The following is an 18,549-nucleotide window of genomic DNA, read 5'->3' on the forward strand; positions in this document are numbered from 1 at the left end:
TCCCTCTATTCTTCCCTCCCTCCCACCCTGCCTCTCCTCTTTCATTCCCCTCTCTAGTTTTTTTTACAGCCTCCGCTGAGACACTCTTATTGTGGCAATTGCATTAGCCTTTAGCGAGCGAGGAATGGCTCTTAGTGCCTAATGCAATGTAGTGTCTCTCTGTCTTTGTCTCTCTTTCTCCTTATCTCCCTCTCTCTCTCTCTCTCTCTCTCTCTCTCTCTCTCCCAAGTGTCTATCAGTTTGACATGTACACGTACACATACACACCTCCTCTCCTTCCTTCTTTGCAGCTTTTCTTCTTCCTCTGTGAGTTGTCCCCTTAAAGGGACACTGTCTGTCTTTTGCCTCATTCATGGAGGTGCCGAGGTACTTTGAGGGAGTTCAGGTGCAGGATCATATTTCTGGAGGCTGAGAGGCATCGATTGTGTTTCTCTGTTTGCCTTGTGATTGTCTCAAATGTTTACCCGCTGTTACAGAACTAATGGTCTGTGCCACTGCAGGAGATATGTATGTAGCGTCAGTGAAACAACAACGGGCAGAAAACACGTTTAACCACTTAATACATAGTCAGAAGAATATGATCACGCTTTATCATGATAAACTCTTGGTTAGTGTTGTAGCAGTAACAGTGGCAGATTTACCACTTTGATTTCTTTGTTATTTTTGAAACAATGAGTCAGTGATTTAAGATGGAGGTAGACACAAACAGGCTTCTCATGGGCAGCGAGCATCAATTTATGCCAGGTGAAATTACAGCTGTGGCTAGCTAATAAAGCTAATGTTAGCTACATGACTTGGTAGAAAAATGTTGTCTCTGACTTTTTACTTTTTCTACTTGTTTTAAAATAAGAACTCTGGGGGTCATACATTTGAACTTTATGTGCTACATGATATCATGCTGAAAGACTAAAGCAACTATTTACAGCCTCAGTGCTTCAGAGCTTCAGAGCAATGTTTATGATAGTAAGATAAATAATTACTATGTTTTTTGAGCAAAAGTTGCTAAATTTATTGTTTATTAGAAAGCGTTATTAGTCATTGGACTGAATGGAACAAATTCTGAAACAAGTTATTTCACAGGGGTGGTAACTCTCCAAAAATGTAAGTGTGAGTCTATTTCAAAGTCTTTGTGGGTCGCTATGCATCATATGAGTTGTAGTTACATGGTGTGGCCACTATACAAATTGGCTTCAAAGCCCAGCACACTTCCACATGTTTTATTTACATATCCTGTGACCCAATAAACAAATGTAGTTCATGAATGGGCTCCTTGGCCTAACGCTCGATTAGGTACTACTGTAGGCAGTAAGCTAGTTAACCAGACACACTAACGATTATAGCTTTTATCAGAGCAGATAAACTGTTTACAATTTAATTATTTCTTTACACTTCTGCTCTTGAGATTTTGGTTGTGGAAAGTCTGAGAAAAGACATCACCCTCCAAATTCTTTAAAAGACGATTATTGCCCATGTATACTTCATCGTGTGGAGAAATCCTAGTTGCCTAGTTATGGTTGCTAAGCTACGATTGGACTGCTGTTTTCACGGGAGGCAAATGGTCAAGTATATACCAGCGGTTTTGTATATTTTATAAAACCAAAAATAATCTGTCATATGACATTTTCTTACACACACAAAAAAAGCATTTTCAACAGGGAAATGTATGAAAAAGTAAATTTTAAGAGGTTACACAGTCACATCACTCAAGTCTCAAAAGCCCAGGCATCAATATATTCAACCCAGTAAACCACTCTGTCAACAAAGCCAGGAGAGGGCTGACAGTGTTTCATCTGCAGGCACGATGCAGCAGTTTTGGACTTGGCCTTTAAGTCTGACACCGGAGAGTGACAGGAGGCCCAGCGGAGAGAGCGTCTTATAAGGAGAAGTCACGAATTTTATCCCCAAAAGTGTGTCCAAAACAGCTTTCCTGTCCTGTCCTGCTGAAGCGTCTTTAAAAGCTAAAGCTGAAGCCCCATACTGTATAAAAAAAAACGTCTGTGTGAAATGACTCCACTGTTTTAAAAAAAAAAAAGATTTTAAAGTTAATTAATGCATCACAGAATATGTGAACAACACAGTTTACAGCACAGTAGCAGGGACATCCTAATGATGTTGCTCTGAGGAAGAGACATGGCCGCTGGTGGCTCCAACTGCTGCTCTCTGCTGTAAATCTAAAATGATTAGAGGGCAGCAGCTAAGATTAGACTGTATTTCAAAGAATATTACATGTCCAGACATAACATTCATTAATTAAACTCTTGTGTTCTCTTTGAAGTTAGATAATATCTTACAAACGCAGTTTGGGGGATGAGAACTGCAGCCCCTGCAATGTTCTTGGAGCCGTCTGTCCGTCTCATAACTCACAACTACTTTATCAGTGCGATCTATCATTGCACTACACAAAATTAGACTTCAGTGTCTTTTTCCAGGCACCTTTCTGAGCTAATAGCAAAGGACGCTACTGATGCCTTGTCTTTCCTGAGGAAATTACCTGTGATAGACAACCCAAATTATAAAATGAAGACAAACATTTTCTCGCTTACCTAACATATCAGTCTCTGAGATATCTACCTCCACCCAGTGTAATGGAGGTGAATGATGCTTAAAGCTGTATTAATTCACATTTTCATATTACAGTAAGAACGGATCAAATGATGAATGTGTAATGTGAAAGGGTTCACGGAGAATTGAGCCTTACTAAGTCCCGCCCCTTTTTATTCTGTGCTCCAATAGCAGTTGAGTAAACCAGATTTTGAAGATGGTTTAAAGATAAAAACAACATATATATGGTCTATCTGTGTAAAGATGTACTAATACACAAAAGTCGAAAAACAGTTATTAATGTGACATCGCATGTAACCAATCAATGCTTCGATTCTAAATTTATGAATCGTTTGCCGTGAACAGCGTCTCCACTCTCGTGAAAGTTAGTATCTAGCTAGTATTTGAAAGGTTAATCTTAAAACACTAGCTAATTAACGTTTTGCTATTTTTAACCATCTTCTTCTTCATTGACTTTTCAACATAGATGAGTCTTAACGTACAGGAGAGAGAGACCAAAAACAGAGCTAAAAGAGAAGTGAATATTAAACTTATATTCATCAGGTGGACACAATCACATCTCCAAATTGATGTTAAAGTTTTCACTGAAATTATTTTCTACCAAAAAAAACTTGTTTGGTAATCAGACTGAATTTCTATATTATTTCACTTGACTAACGTTTTAATCTTACAACACTGTACACCACACAGCTATGTCGATCTCTTACATGGGCCGTCTTGTTGCAGTTTAATCCCGCCTACAAATCTCTTACTGGCACAGTTGTTTTTCCAACCAGGGCAACAGCCTTCAGTGTGCACAAATACAGACATATTTAAATTGGTGAACAATTTCAGAGATAAATATCTCAAACGCCAGGGCAAATAAAACGTGACTGCAAGAAATTACTGCCCACTCTGAGAACTACAGAAAATTAATCAGCACTTATGATCGAAAAGCTTCACAAGATGAAAACAGACGTGGCACGACAACATTAATCATACATCATGTAGCTGCTGCCGTCTCAGCACAAAACAAGCATCTTTCAAGGCAGCGATCGGTGCTCATTTCTCAAAGCCAAGGTGCTGATGTTTGCCTGTATTTCTCATATTTTCCCTCTGGGCTTATTTGTTTGTTTAAGCTAGTCTGAAGCATTCAGACTTTCCAGCACACTGAGCCAGGATAAAGCGGAGAGGCAGGGTGACCGGCTGATCATACCTCCATTTCCAGTGACTAAAACCAAACATTCACCAAAATACCGAGCAGAGTGGTTTCACTGCGTGCAATGAATTCTGTTTTGTTACACATTACTATGTTACAGTATATAAACAATGTCACACACTGTTTGTATGATGTGGCCTTGTTTCAGAAAGAAAATGCTTCTGTATTAACATTTTCCATTTACACCATAAACCAGCAGTACTGTATATCAGGACACTAGAGACATTGTGCCAAGCAATTTAATTTTCTTGTTTCCAATGTGACTTGAATTAAGTGGCATCTTCTTCATACTGGAGGAGGAATCGCCCTTTTTATGTCACATGGTTTCAGAAAAATTCTTGAAATGACAATAAAGCAGAGCTGTTTGTATGTCTTTTGGGGTTTTGTCAGACCAAGTCTCGATTCAAATGTCCTGTCCACTTGTTTCCAAGACCAAGAACAAGTGATTCTGAGGTCATTTGATAAACATATTTGACAGTAGAGAGACGACCAGTCATTGCTAAACGAGTGTTTTTGTCTAAGGAAATATGATGCTTGAAAGACTCAGAACGAGCTTCATTCATTCAGTTAGGGTAAATACTTTTGCAGCGTCTTGCTCCTGTCTCGACCGTCTTCATGTTTTGATATTGGACCACATACTGTCAGAGCGGAAAGATCGAGAGGTAAGGCTGATGACAGACTTGAGGGAGACAGACAGCCTGGCTGCATGTCTTTGACTTTTCCAGGGTGGGCTGAAGACAGTGCCAACGGGGATGCCATGCATGGTGCTGTGCCGGGAAAAGAAGCCCACGCAAAAAATGGGAGAGGGAACAAGCACACACACACACACACACACACACACACACACACACACACACACACACACACACACACATTTATGCACGCACACACTTGTTATATACAAGGATTTCACTAAACACGGGGCATGAACCCAACATTTGCAAGTATACGCACGCACAAACTGACAATAGACAACTACTCAGACACACACGCACACACAAGGATTTAATTGGACACCCAGATACAAACCAAACACTTGTACAAACACACACACATACATAACCTATGCAAATGAGCTCCAGAGGCTCCATGGCATGTGGCAGATGCCCAGTTCTCCTGCCCACATCCTGTTTCCAGACCGAACCAGAGCTCGCCTCTTCACACAGGGCAGCAGCACGGCCGCAGATGACAAATTAAGCTGATGAAAGAGTTTTTGATTGTATTTCAGTTTTTTTTTCTTTCAATACAAAATTTAGATGACTCCCAATTCCTTGTAATTCTTTACATGTGCGTGCCAGCCTGTCTGTGAATGAGGTTATTCAAGCTTAAAGGTATTTTTCTGAATGTTTTTTTCCTCTCACTGCTCCTCCTTATCCAGCAGAGGTGAGCATACTTGATTCAGTTTGTTGCTCAAAGGCACTTCAAGCATAGTGGAGGCTTGCTGAGACAGAGCTGGAACTCAGATTATAGCTGGAGGCAGTCTCTCTCCCTGCTCGTCCTTTTTTTGTTTTAAAGTACTGCACCTTTTTGTAGCATCAGTGACCGTTCAAACACCCTCTCTGCAGCTGCCCTCAATTGTTCGCCAGATATAGTGAGACAAAATATAAGTCAACACACACACACACACACACACACACACACACACACACACACACGACACAGACACTCGCACAGGCCTACTAAATGACTCTTTTGAGTGTAAATAGACACATATGTTCCCTAAAGCTCAGGGACTTTTTGCTGTAAGCTGTTAAAGAGAGGGATTGTGTGTGTGATGCATGCTGCCTGGAGGGCTCTCCGTTAGAGTTCTCACTCTTTGGTTTCCCATACTTCTCATGCATAAGATCATCTGTAGCTCGGCTTATAACGAACTGTACAGCCACGTGTGTTCAGTTTCAACACGCTCACTTCTCCGCTCTGTGTAATGCAGCGGATCACACACCTTTTTTATATTTGACCATTTTCTGATTCATTCAATTGACATTTTTCCACAACAGACGTTCTGATTTGTCACAGCACAAGAAAGCACAGGTGTAACTAATAACACTGAAAATGGTTCAGTTACATTTTAGTGTCCCGGTGAGTCATGGCAGTGAGACAGCAGGCTTAATTCCAGGGCCCAGGGCATTATGGATGTTATTAATTACACCTGTGCTTTTCCTGCTACGCCACAAAAATAAAAGAGCCATTGAAAAAGGGGCAGAATGGTGACGTAAAGATATAAGATCTAACTTTAAATCAGGACACAAAGAAAGAAACGCGCAGAGAAAGTGAAGTGAAGCAAATTGAACCACAGGAGAGAATCCCAAAGGTTTTACTACACAGTAGATCTTAATGTGATAACTATATCCAGATGAGAATGTTGAAAATCACCCGCAGTCGAGAATTCAAGAAGACGAAGGCCAAAGGGAGAGGAAGAGAGATGAAACAGAAGCAGTAGGTAATATGGAGGAGTAGCAGAAAGTGCAAAATAGAGTTACAGAAGAGAGGGTCACACGACAATGGAGGGAAGGATGAGGAGAGACGGGCAAGAAAAGTCACACATATGTCGGCTGTATGGCTCTTCCCAGCGGCCCTGCTTGTGCAAGGGGTTCAGGGGGAAAATCTCCAGGGACTAACTGAACTCTTCGCTCCTCTGCCGCCACATCTGGATGACACACCACCGCCCAGCATCAAAGGAAGGGATGCAGCGGACGGCCAGACAGGTGGCAGGGCAGTACAACCGGCACACACACACAGCATATACCTACACAAACAAGATGTAAAACACATGCACAGATGTATACAGACATGTAGGCTACACACACAAGATTTTTTTTAAAAGGCACACACAGATTCTGCAAATCTGTACAAAAAGCTATTTTTAAAGGTTTTTGTGCTCATATTAACTATCCAACTCTTTATCCATGAAGGTCTGTCAGTCAGTCGGTCTACCACTTTAGTCGAAACTTAAATAACTCAGCAACTATTTGATGGATCGACATGAAATTCTGTAAAGACGTTTGTGAAACCCACAGACATTAATGACTTCTCCTCGCACTACCAAGAAGTTGGACTGTTGGACAGTTTGCCACCAGCCTCAGCTGTAACTGTGTTTAGGGCTAATTAGCAAATGTTTGCATGCTAAAAGGCAAAACTATAGTGAACAAACGTCGAACCTGCTAAACATCAGAATGTTAGCATTGTCACTGTGAACATGGTAGCATGTTGACGTTAGCATTTAGCTCAATATAACACTCGGCCTAAATACAGCCTCACAGAGCTGCTAGATTGGCTGTGGTCCCTCTGCGTTGTTTCTCCAAAAAAAAACCTACAATAACTATCCTTAAAGTTCACGTAGATGAGAGCGGCCAATCCGGGTACTTTGCCCTCGTGTCATGTCCCCGCCCCCTTTTGGGTAAAAGAAGTCCCTCCAGTTCGATTTGGCAGTAAATGTCTTAAACAATTCAGTAGCATAAAATAATAATATCATATTTCTTTTTAGCTATTAGGAGCCCAAATCATACAATTAAGTTATGTAATTGCAAATCAAGGATCAGCGTCATGATATAGAAAATAATGAAAGTAAGAGGGGTTGATGAGTGTTCTTCAGTCTGCCTCCATCCAATTGAACAAACCTGACATAACTACAGTCTTTCATATTTCTTTTCCTGTTGTTAAGACACTTAACTTTGCTGTTTCGTAATGTAATTTTACTGTAAAGTAATTACATCACAGTGGCAAAGCAGAACCACCAACCTAGTTTGTGCTCGTTAAGCGACCTTTTGAGAGAAATAGGAAACAAGTCGGTTTGAGCCCCACGTTATTTTATGCTGTTTACAAGGTTAATTCATAGAAAATATGTCAGCTCAGTTAATACAAATTAAGTTAAATTAAGATAACCTCTGCTCCCGGCGGTCTTTCAAGTAGACCGACTGTGAAACCAAACTTTATTCTAAAAGTAGCTGTTTTATGGTTACTGATGAATCGTCACTCTGTATCGTTACAAACTGATGATTGATTGATGGCTGGATGTCACAATATTATTGGTTGAAATTGGTTGGTTCACACTTACTTAAGCATGGATCATGTTTTATTTTATAGGAAGAACAAATTATTAGATTTTGTTAAAAATACAAAGAAATTGATTTTTGGTATACATTGTTAAATAAAGGTACAATATGACTGAGGATGTAATCTTAAAGGGTTAAAGAGGCAGTTTTCATTTAATTTAATTTAGAGTAAGTTTAACTGTTGACAGGGTGAAATAGCTCATATAAACAATATTTAGACAATTAAAAAATATTTCTGACCAGGAGGTTTAGTGTGTGACCAACTGAATGGGTGAGGAGAGCTATCTATTTAAAATAATGGACATAGCTTCTATATATATATAGAAAAAATTAAGTAGATACAAAGATACTACATGACCAAACAATACTAACTCTTTAAAGATCTTTTCTTCTCATCTGGTTAACCGAACTTTATGTGTATAGCACCTGTCATACAAACATGCAGCCTGAAGTTCTTCACAGAGCAAAACTGAATCAAAAATGAACAACAATAAATAAAATTTTGCAAGACTTAAAAAAAATAAAAAATAAAGTTCAAAAAAATCATTAAAACTGAAAAACTAAGGTTATAACATTAGTCCAAATTAAAAGCCAGATAAAAATGTTCCAAGTCACTCTCACCGGTTCAAACATTTAAAATAAAAGTGGTGGAGGACTTCAGTGATCTGACTGAAACATAAAAAGAAAGAAGATCTACGATATATAGAGGAGTAAGGTCATTTAAAGCTATGTAAACAAGTAAAATAACTTTCCACCATGAAATCTAACATTTCTCACACAGTCTTCAGATTGCATCGGTGTCTTTCTGTTGGTGTGACGACATTAATAGATATCCTGTAACCCCCTGCCTATTTTCTGTTTTTCTTAATCTATCACTTCAGCACATTCAACACATTGTACAGGCTGAACTTATCACTGCACTGCACTCCAGGAAGCTCTCTGAAGCACATGTTGGGCTGAGCACCCAGTGGGGCAGTTGGAGCAGAGTGCTCCCCACACGCTCCTGGGCTGTCACCCAGCCCAGTGCTGCTCCTCTGCCTGCCGCTGGTGATGGATGACCTGTGAGGGATGATGAATGTGCTCTTGTCAAGTCCTCAACACATCCTGATCTGGGATTCAGCCATAAGGAGAGAGAAGCATCACCATAACCCTGCACTGTACTTTAAAATACAGCTCATATTCCCAGAGGCAAGGTGATTATTAACACACGGTGGGATTTGGACAAGATTACAAAGTGGCTTCTATCGATGTCATATTGAGTCATTTTAAAGCCAATAGAAAACACTCACATGCATTAAAAAGCAGCACAATTAAGCTAAAAATATTTGCAAATATAACAATAAAAAATCACATTTCAGCGACGTATCGTTACGTAGATGTTCCTGAACTGTCGAAAATATGGCATCAAAATTGCTGTTGTACTGATGTGGCTGGCCCAGAAAAAAATAAACTGAATCCACTGTTGTCTAATGTTTCTTCTTTTGGAAAACCAAAACTCAGAACAAATGTCTACAAGAAAAGTCTCTGAACACTTCACTGCTCCAAGCAGTATAAATATATAGTATAAATATGTATTTTTTTCAGGTATCTGTGCTTTATTTGAACTAACCCTCCACATTTCTACACAAATATCTGTACTTTCTACTCTTTACAGGTTCAAAACAGGCTATTATTATTGATTATTATTATTTTATGCATAATTGCACACCTTCCCAACATCAACACTGCTGCACATCACACTTGACTATTGTTTGGCTGGTTGCTCAAAAAATTTAATTAATTATAAATCTTTTAAAAGTCATATTATTACTTTATTTATTACTCCCTGTCATCAGTAATTAGTTACACTACTAGTTATATTACTTTTCTTCTACTTCCTACAAAATTAAAATCCAGTTTTGTGTTTTAAAATCAAAGTTATGTGAATATTTTACTATAATATTTACTTCCACGATTACAAAAATGAAGCCATGGATGTGTTTAGATCGTTGGATTTTAAATCAGTAGGGGGTGACAACAAAAGTAATGTGGTAAGTAATGTTTTTTTCTGCAGGCTAACTATAATATTATTACTGACGTTTATCAGCAATTAGTTACGCTACTAGTTACTTGGGAAAGTAATATTATTACTAGTAATGACTTGCTACACATGACACACTTAACATAACAAAAAACAAGTTATAGTTAACTCTGCACAGAAACAGCTGGTAGAAATGTTATTCAGAGAAACCAGGAGAGTATGTTTAACTTTTATACCTTGAGTACAGTTCAGAGTTTGTACTTCAGGAGTCTCTTTTTTACAGTATCTTCTACCTGAGTAAAGAATGTGTGGCTCTTTTCCCACCTCTGGCTCCGATTGATCCAGGAGATCTGTATTTGTATTGAACAGGGATTGTAGGTGAGCTCATTCACTTCTGTAACATAATGATATCAATAAGTAATGTAAGTAAGTAGTGAATTCAGAACAGAGTTCACAGCAACGAGAGCCTCACCACGGTCATTTCTACACATTTGGGTGAATTTTTGACAGTGTAGTTCATGTGATCATTGAATAACAAAACAACACAATAATGTCTCTTTTAAATAGCAGACAGAAAGAAGATGTTACTGGAAAAGCTTTGTAAGCTTTCTAAACTCTCTCCTGTGGGATTAAATCAAATTAGATCAGATGGAGATGATGTACTTGAGTGCATTATAATGATAGATAGATAGATAGATAGATAGATAGATAGATAGATAGATAGATAGATAGATAGATAGATAGATAGATAGATAGATAGATAGATAGATAGATAGATAGATAGATAGATAGATAGATAGATAGATAGATAGATAGTGAACAAAAGCTAACAACATCAGCTCTGGTTTCGCTGTTTCAACTTCACACTCGTTGCTTTCCACACTCATTTCATCACGTTTTCTTCATTTCCTGTGTGCAGCAAGCAGATGGATCTGAGTTTGGGTTAAGGCCTGAGCGTTATCTGCACTGAGTGAGAGAACAGCTTCCCAGTAGCTTCAAAGCCAGAAGATTTTGAGCGCCTTTAAAGCAAAGAGCCTCCCTGCTATCGTGAATACAGTTTCTCAGTGAGGTGGGCAGTCGGCTTTAAGAGAATCAGCAGCACAGATGTTTTGTGTTTGTGTGGAGAGATCAGGTTAACGCCCCATGCTGCTATCGTGTATGCAGCTAGATCGATAAGCTGTGGGTCAGTACTGAGATATCCACAGAGAGAGATAGAGAACGAGTGTGAGCCATGTGGTGAAATAGTCTCATTTCCCACAAATCTCAGCGCGAGTGCAAACAGAAGCAGACGGAAACCATTCCCTCTCTCCTGCGTGCCCCGGTCCAGATTACTTCCTGAAGGTTCACTAGAATTTCAATCACGCTCCCCCTCCTCCTTCCTCCCTCACTCTGGTGCATCTGGCCAGCCGATATTTATATTCATAACAAACAATGGATCCACGAGGAAACGAGAGAATGATATAGAATAACTCAGGCAGTGTGGCTCAGAGGCAGATACGCTGTAACAACCACGCTGTGATGGGCTGCTGGTAGATATTGGACTTCCCTCATAAACCTTAACGCAGAGGCTGGATGGAAGAAAGCCTTCAAGAGTCCGCTCAACCCCCTGCATCATTCTTACAGCAGCACGGACAATTACAAACCAGATGTGGCAAAATCCTGGGGATCAGGCCTCCCTGATTGGAGCAGATCAACATCTCACGTTTGATTCTGGCTCTTGATTTGAGTTCTGCTGAGTGGATCTGAGGCCTGTGGAAGAGGGGTAACTCATCCGGTCCTAAGGTTGTGCTCTGTTAGTCAGAAACATGTTACAACAGTTTGACATTTTGGGAAATTCATATTGATTGATGGCATTGATCAACATGAAGCTGGAGCTAGCACACGGTTCCCAGCTCCCCTGGCTCTGTCTGATAATTGCAACTCTAAAGTTCTTTAAAGGTTCAGTGTGTAACATTTAGGAGGATCTACTGGCAGAAAGGAATATAATATTCATATGTATGTTTTCATTGGTGTATAATCTTGTGGTTTTTTTACCTTAGAATGAGATATTTTTATCTAAAGATGCGACTGGATGTCAACATGGCGCCATGCCAATCGCCATTCCTAGTTCATGAAATACAAACGGCAGTGATGTGTAATTGCAGAAACTTGTGGTTTTATGTCTATTTCCTGGTCATGCACAGACTCCAGGAAGTCACTGTGCCCGGACAAGAAATAGTCTGTATAACCCCCCATAAAATGGTGCTTACGTTGCTACGCAGATTTTGTTACCTTTTGATAGAACCAAGCCCCCCCCCCATTTCCAGGCTTTATGCTGAGCTAGACTAACCTGCTTGCTCCATCTTAATCAAGCAAGAAAGCCAATGAGCATATTCTAATTTGGTAATATTAAGATGAAACGCACTGTGCAGATGTCACCAGTTTATGGTATAAATTGCTAACCTTTAATTTTAAGTATTGCTGGAAAAACACGGTTCACCTGAGATTTAGTCTGCTTGCTCGGTGAAGCAACAGCCTGTAAGATAATACATATAACTCGACATTTAATACAGCTCATGAGACATTGGGCTTTAAATACATTGATCCCCGTCTTGATTCCTGTTTCTCTTGCCATCTGAACACCTTACTGAAAACCTGGCTGGCAATCAGTCAGCAATCAGGCCGGCAAACAACCAAAACAAACAGCAGGAGGGTGAGCGATGGTCAGACAGGGCTCCTGTAGGCCCGACCTGACCCCGGACAGGGCGGCCTCATGACTAATTGGTGTTTAAGCTCAATCACAGTCAGCACACTTCCTACTCCTGTGGGCCTGCTAAATGGCTCTATTCTCTCTGTCAACCCCCCATTTTTTTCTCTCCCTCTCTCTCTTTTAACTCCCTGTTCTCTCTCTTTCTCTCTCTCCCACTACGGTCTCTAACACCCCCCTTCAGTCTGTCTATCTGGGCCAGAGGGAGGCACCGTGGGAGTTTAATTGCCTCGTATTTCCATGAAGCCAAGTTCATTACATTAACAGCTCCGGCCCACGCTGCATACTTCTAACCTGCTGCAATTTGTTTTTGTATTTATTAGGCTGGCAGGGAGGCAGCTTCCCGCTCAGCTGGGGGGGAGAGAGAGAGAGAGAGTGGCTGGGTGAGGGAGAAGGTCAGAGGGAGCTCAGCAGGCACAGGCATCCATTGTGATGCACCAGCAGGGCGGATGAAAACATGACAGGGAGGTACAGGCGAGGAACGCAAGGCCTACTCAGTCTGGGAGAAATCAGGGTCGCTCTGGTGGGAATGCTAAGACATGAGGCAGGAGGAGGAGGAAGGTCGGAGGCAGTGTTGACTCAAAGTGTAAACATCACTTTGAAAGGATGGAGGAAACTTTCAGAATAAATTGTCACCAATATAAATTGGTAGCCACGGGAGAGAAAACGTTAATCATAAGCGGACAATATGGGACGCCTTAATATGTTATCAGCCGCAAAACAACTTCACTATTTGTTGTTTAAAAAAGCTAAAAAAAGAGTAAATATTGGACTTACATTTAGTGGCTGAAAACATAATCCAAATGAATAATATTGTTGCTTTGTATCTGCTGGATGTGTAAATATAGGCAGCTGCTTGCTATCACATTTGTCATAACAGATTTATAAGGTCATAATATGTCTGCCCTGCCCCCAAGTGGCCAAAAAAACCAATTCTGCTTTAATTTACTGGATATAAAGGTTAGAAATTAACATGTGATCTGCCTCCTATATAAGGTTTATTTTGTCTCCATGTTATACAACCAGCAGTAAAGACAGTACACTTCCTTAAGATGACTCTAATTACAAATACATGCTACTAAACATAATAGAAAGAGAAGTTAGTTAGTTATTTAACAAACACATTTTGTTTAGTAATATGCACAATATGAACTGAAATAATAAAGCTCTATAAACTAAATTTTGACCCAGGTGTCTCTGCAAGACAAAGGTCACACAATTAGCTGACATTGCAGGACTCTCTTCAATTCACATTGTACTGCAGTGGTGCAAACAAAATAGCATTTAATCAAAATACCAAAGACCTACTGAAATGCAGAGAACCTGGAGCTTTAAGTTCCCCTGGAAGTATGTGCCCACTTTGCAACGCTGGTAATCCAGCCCTAATGGGCAGACAGGAAAGCATTAGACAAGATCCTCTCCCAGCATGATGCTTACATTCCCAGCATGATGCGGCAAGTGATTGCCACACACACACACACACACACACACACACACACACACACACACCCATGTCTCCATTCATGAATTTCTCTCTGCTGTCCCCCACTAAATGTACAGTTCACACAGTACTGACAGTCGGTCATGACACTTTCACAAGCCTGGACTTCCCAGTTTGCCACACATGCTGCTGCGGTGTGCTTGTAAAGCATTAGAGAAGCACACACATTTGAAAATAGGCTTCTAAGAATTCTGTATTGCAAAAGTGTGAATCAACCGCAAATCCCTCAGCGTAGTAAATCAGAGACAATATGTACCCTTTACTCTTGTGCAATGGCTGTAATGATACTGTAAGAAAACCACCAACTAATCTAAAGCAGCAGCTCAAAACGGATCCACTCGAACCCTCTCAAGAACCTCGGAGAAAGTGAATAAAGAGAGAAAGAGAGAGAAAATGAAGAAACACAAGGATATATACTGTAAGACGCAAGAGGAAGTCAAGAGTAGAAGAGAGAGCAAAAGAGAGAGAGTGAGATAGGCTGAATCCACTGGCCAGCATGAGTGAGCGTCTCTGAAAGTGGATATGAAGGCGGATGAGCCACGCCAACCTCCTCTGACCGCATTAACAAAACCTAATGGAACGGCTGGCTCCAAGAGGCCTCGTCATCCATTATCTGACTGTTTCCCTGCGCAACCAAATAGGCTCACGGTCTCAGTGGCTGCAGCTCAGCTGTCATATACACTACAATCTCCCTTTTCTTTGTCTTATTTCCACTGGCCTTAATGAAAATGATTGGTAAATCAATTGCCTGGTACGTAAAGAAGCCAGGGCAACGTTGCCTCCGCCAGGCCTGTGGCCACAAATCACTGTAAAATCAGCAGGAGAGGGAAAGATGGTCATATTTTGTTTTGAGAGGCAGCCATCATCTCAGTACACACACCAGATCCATCATTACCAGGTCATGGTGAGAGAACAACAGACTGAATCTTCCAGTTTCAGTCTGATTTACTCTAAAATAACTATTTCAGCATATTATTCATTATTATTCAATTTTGAGGTCTTTGTATTTTACTTGAGTATTTTCATTTTCTGTTACTTTATACTTAAACTACTTTTCAAAGGGAGATATTGCTCTTACTACGCTACTATGTTTGTATGTTTTATGTGGCAGCTGTAGTAACTAATTACTTTACAGATTAAGATTTTATGTACAAAAAAGTAGCTTATAAATATGATATACTGCTTTATAGAAAACTACCCAACTATACTGCTTACATATTAATACGTCAGTAACAATAATCCAGTGATATAATATATAAAAATGTAATAATGACAGAGGCTTTTATTAGAGAAGTACTTTTACTCAGCTGATAATACTCAAACACTATTTTATATGTTTTATACATCACATTATATCAGGTGTGCCGAAAGTGGAGCCTGCCTTTAAAAATATGTATCATCCCTACTTATTAATCATTTTTAACAACCTGAGTACATTGAGTGACACTTTGCGCAGGAGGTCAGTCAATTCAGAAGACTTCCTAGAACCATTTTGCATCTTAACAATACAAAACAATAAGTGCTTGCTTTCGGCCTGTGGCTTCAGTTTCAGTTTCAGTTTTGGTCCTCCAAAGCAAAAAAGCTTTCCTCTTCTGACCACTCACTCATATAATGGACCCCCTCCCTCTTTTCCACATCTCTCTCATCAAGTAGAACCTTGTTGTTTTTCAAGCTTCTGCTCATTAACAAGAGGATTATAGCGGGTGGTGTTTTAAGGAAGGAATGACTCAGAAGACTTGCTCCATAGGTCTTGATTAGAAAGACCACCATTGTGTGCTGATAGTGGTGTCTGTGTGGAGACTCCAGCACAGCTCTCTCGCCAGAAATCACTCCCTCTTACAGTATATCTTTGGTATTCTGTGATTCTGACCTTGTCGTTGAGCGGTTTAGACACTTCATTGTGGCAAGTGTTTGAGCAACCTTCGAGTGTGGTGAGAAAATGACAGCATCCTCTGAGAATGGGAAGGGGCAATAAACCAAGGGGGAGGCTACTTACATAGGCATGCTACACAGAAATTGCTTACTTACTGCTAGGTAGCTAATCTCTTGTTAATCCACGGTACTTACCCACACACACACTGACTGCACCTTTTGTGTGGTTGCACAGAGAAAGTGTTTTTCTGTGGCCGGTGGGTCGGGAGCAAAGGCTGGTCTGATTCAAGACATTCCCAGGAGCACTGGAAAGAAATGAGGACACTGAACAGCTCATGCATTGTGTGAATGTGAGTGTGTGAGTGTGTGTGTGTGTGCCTTTGAGTGTGCACACCGGAAAAAAATGTTATGTTTATTGGACGAGGCGACATCAAGTGAAAAATGTGACCTCGTGCCACTGTGTCGGCTGATGCATTGATAACAGGATGTTATGAATTTGGAAGGATTAAATTCATGTGACACGAGTGCTCCCGTGCCACTCACGCACCATGCATACAAGATCATTATTTTCCTGTTGAGACAATTGTTCTTTTCTACATTTGTCTTTAGCAGCATGTTTTTCTTGTTAGCAGATCTCCAAATGATCATCATTTCTCAATAATGTGAAATCAACGTCCATACTGGTGTTGCGGTTTGTTTTCTTCTTGCCCTCTCACCAGCCCGGGCATGGATTACTCATACAACAGGAAATAATGACGCCAAGGTCCATTAAGTGGGATGGCAGGACATCATATCAGCATTAATCTGCCACTTAGCAGAGCAGCCCCGGGAGCGAGACGGGGAAGGGAAGAGGAGAGAGAGACTCTTCCCAACTGGACTCAGGCTTTTAATTTCTATTATTGTTTTTTAATGATATAAAACTTTGGTCAAAAGGTCTGATGGAAACAAATTGATTTTGGTGATCATGTGACTTTCCTCTAGCAACACGATCAGAACAAGTTTTCCATTTTAAAATGTCTTCACCTCATAAACACGCAGTTGTTTTCTGTACATGTTCATGCCCCCAACATGAGAGAGCTTTTTTCTTATAATCTTTGTATAAACCTTAAAGTCACCCTGAAATGATTTAATTTGATTGGATGATCTTCAGTAAATGCCTCAAAGTGCAGGATGACTCATCAAAAATATCTGATTATGACAGGAAGAGAAAGAAATTGTTGTATGCAAATACTCAATAATGTTGGGTTTTTTACTCTTAATTAAGACGTGCCAACATATAGAAGAACAATTAACACAGAAATAGATTGACAGTAATCTAAAGTAATTAATCTAGACTGGTACAAAGCATCTTTTCTCTTATGAAAATGATCAACTTACATTTTCAAATGTAGGCCTCGACTCTGCTGTAAGATCCTGTGGAGGACAACAATAGTTCACAGAACAGGACAACAGAACCTTTTGGTTTGAAGTCGTTGAAAGAAATTGATCACAAATCCCAAATATGATTAATAAAATTAAAATAACTAACATTATAAGAATAAGACCTTAACAATTAACAGTGTAGGTTTACTGGTCATTTCTCTAACCAGACCGGACATGTCGCTGCATGCAGGACCAGTGACAACAATAATAGACCTTTTTCACAGCAGCCATTTTGAGGTGAAATAGTAGGGTAAACACAGGTCCAGTGATACAACGTTAAGTCCCGTTCAGCGTAGCAGAGCCTTTCCACTGAGCCAGCACGCACAATAACAGCACCCGGACTCTGTTTGACCTGAATGAATTGGAAACTTAAATAGTATCAGTGGTAACGTCTCTGTTTACTCTACATTTTATGTCAAAATGGCTGCTGTGAAAGAGGTCTATCCCACTTACAGACTTGTCTGTGCTTCAAGAAGTGCTTTAATGTTGTGGAAAGGATACTGAACTTAACAGATGGGTGCACCTCTGATGCAATTAAGTTAAATTACAGGAATTATAATTAAAACATTTTAACATATAATATATAACTTTTAACTTAAGTCTGAACAACAACTTGATCTTCAGCATCACATCCTCAGCACAGAGGAAGTCTTCAATTGTAAATGCGTCACCACTTTTTCATTGGTTTCACACATTTTCACACCCTTTTTCAAAACAGATCTCATAAAAAAAAAAACACCAACATATTCTCTATTGGAATAAGTGTGTTAAACACAGCTGATAAAAATCTGTAATGCAGCTGTGTGAAACACGATCAGCAATCGGTCCTTGTCCATCTGAAAAAGATACCACCTCTGGGTTTCTGTTTGCCAGCAGAGATCAAAGAGGCCAATACAGTACAATAAAAACAATGTTTTCACTATTTCTGAGTTTGAGTGAAATTCTTTAAAACCGTACAAAAGCTGTATCATAATGAGTCTGAATGTATGTGGTTACTGTAGGTCTTACATTAATGCTGCACACAGAAACACCTGCACACAAGAATAAAATGAATGGACATTTTTTAAGAAATGTCTCCTGCAGTATTTCCACAGGGCATCTCAAAGAAGTGTAAAAGAGTGCAGCAGGATTTATTACCTCTAGTAAAACCATGTTTGGATGATGGCTTTCCTTTTT

Source organism: Dicentrarchus labrax, unplaced genomic scaffold (assembly GCF_905237075.1).
Source record: "Dicentrarchus labrax unplaced genomic scaffold, dlabrax2021, whole genome shotgun sequence".
Taxonomy (NCBI): Eukaryota; Metazoa; Chordata; class Actinopteri; family Moronidae; genus Dicentrarchus; species Dicentrarchus labrax.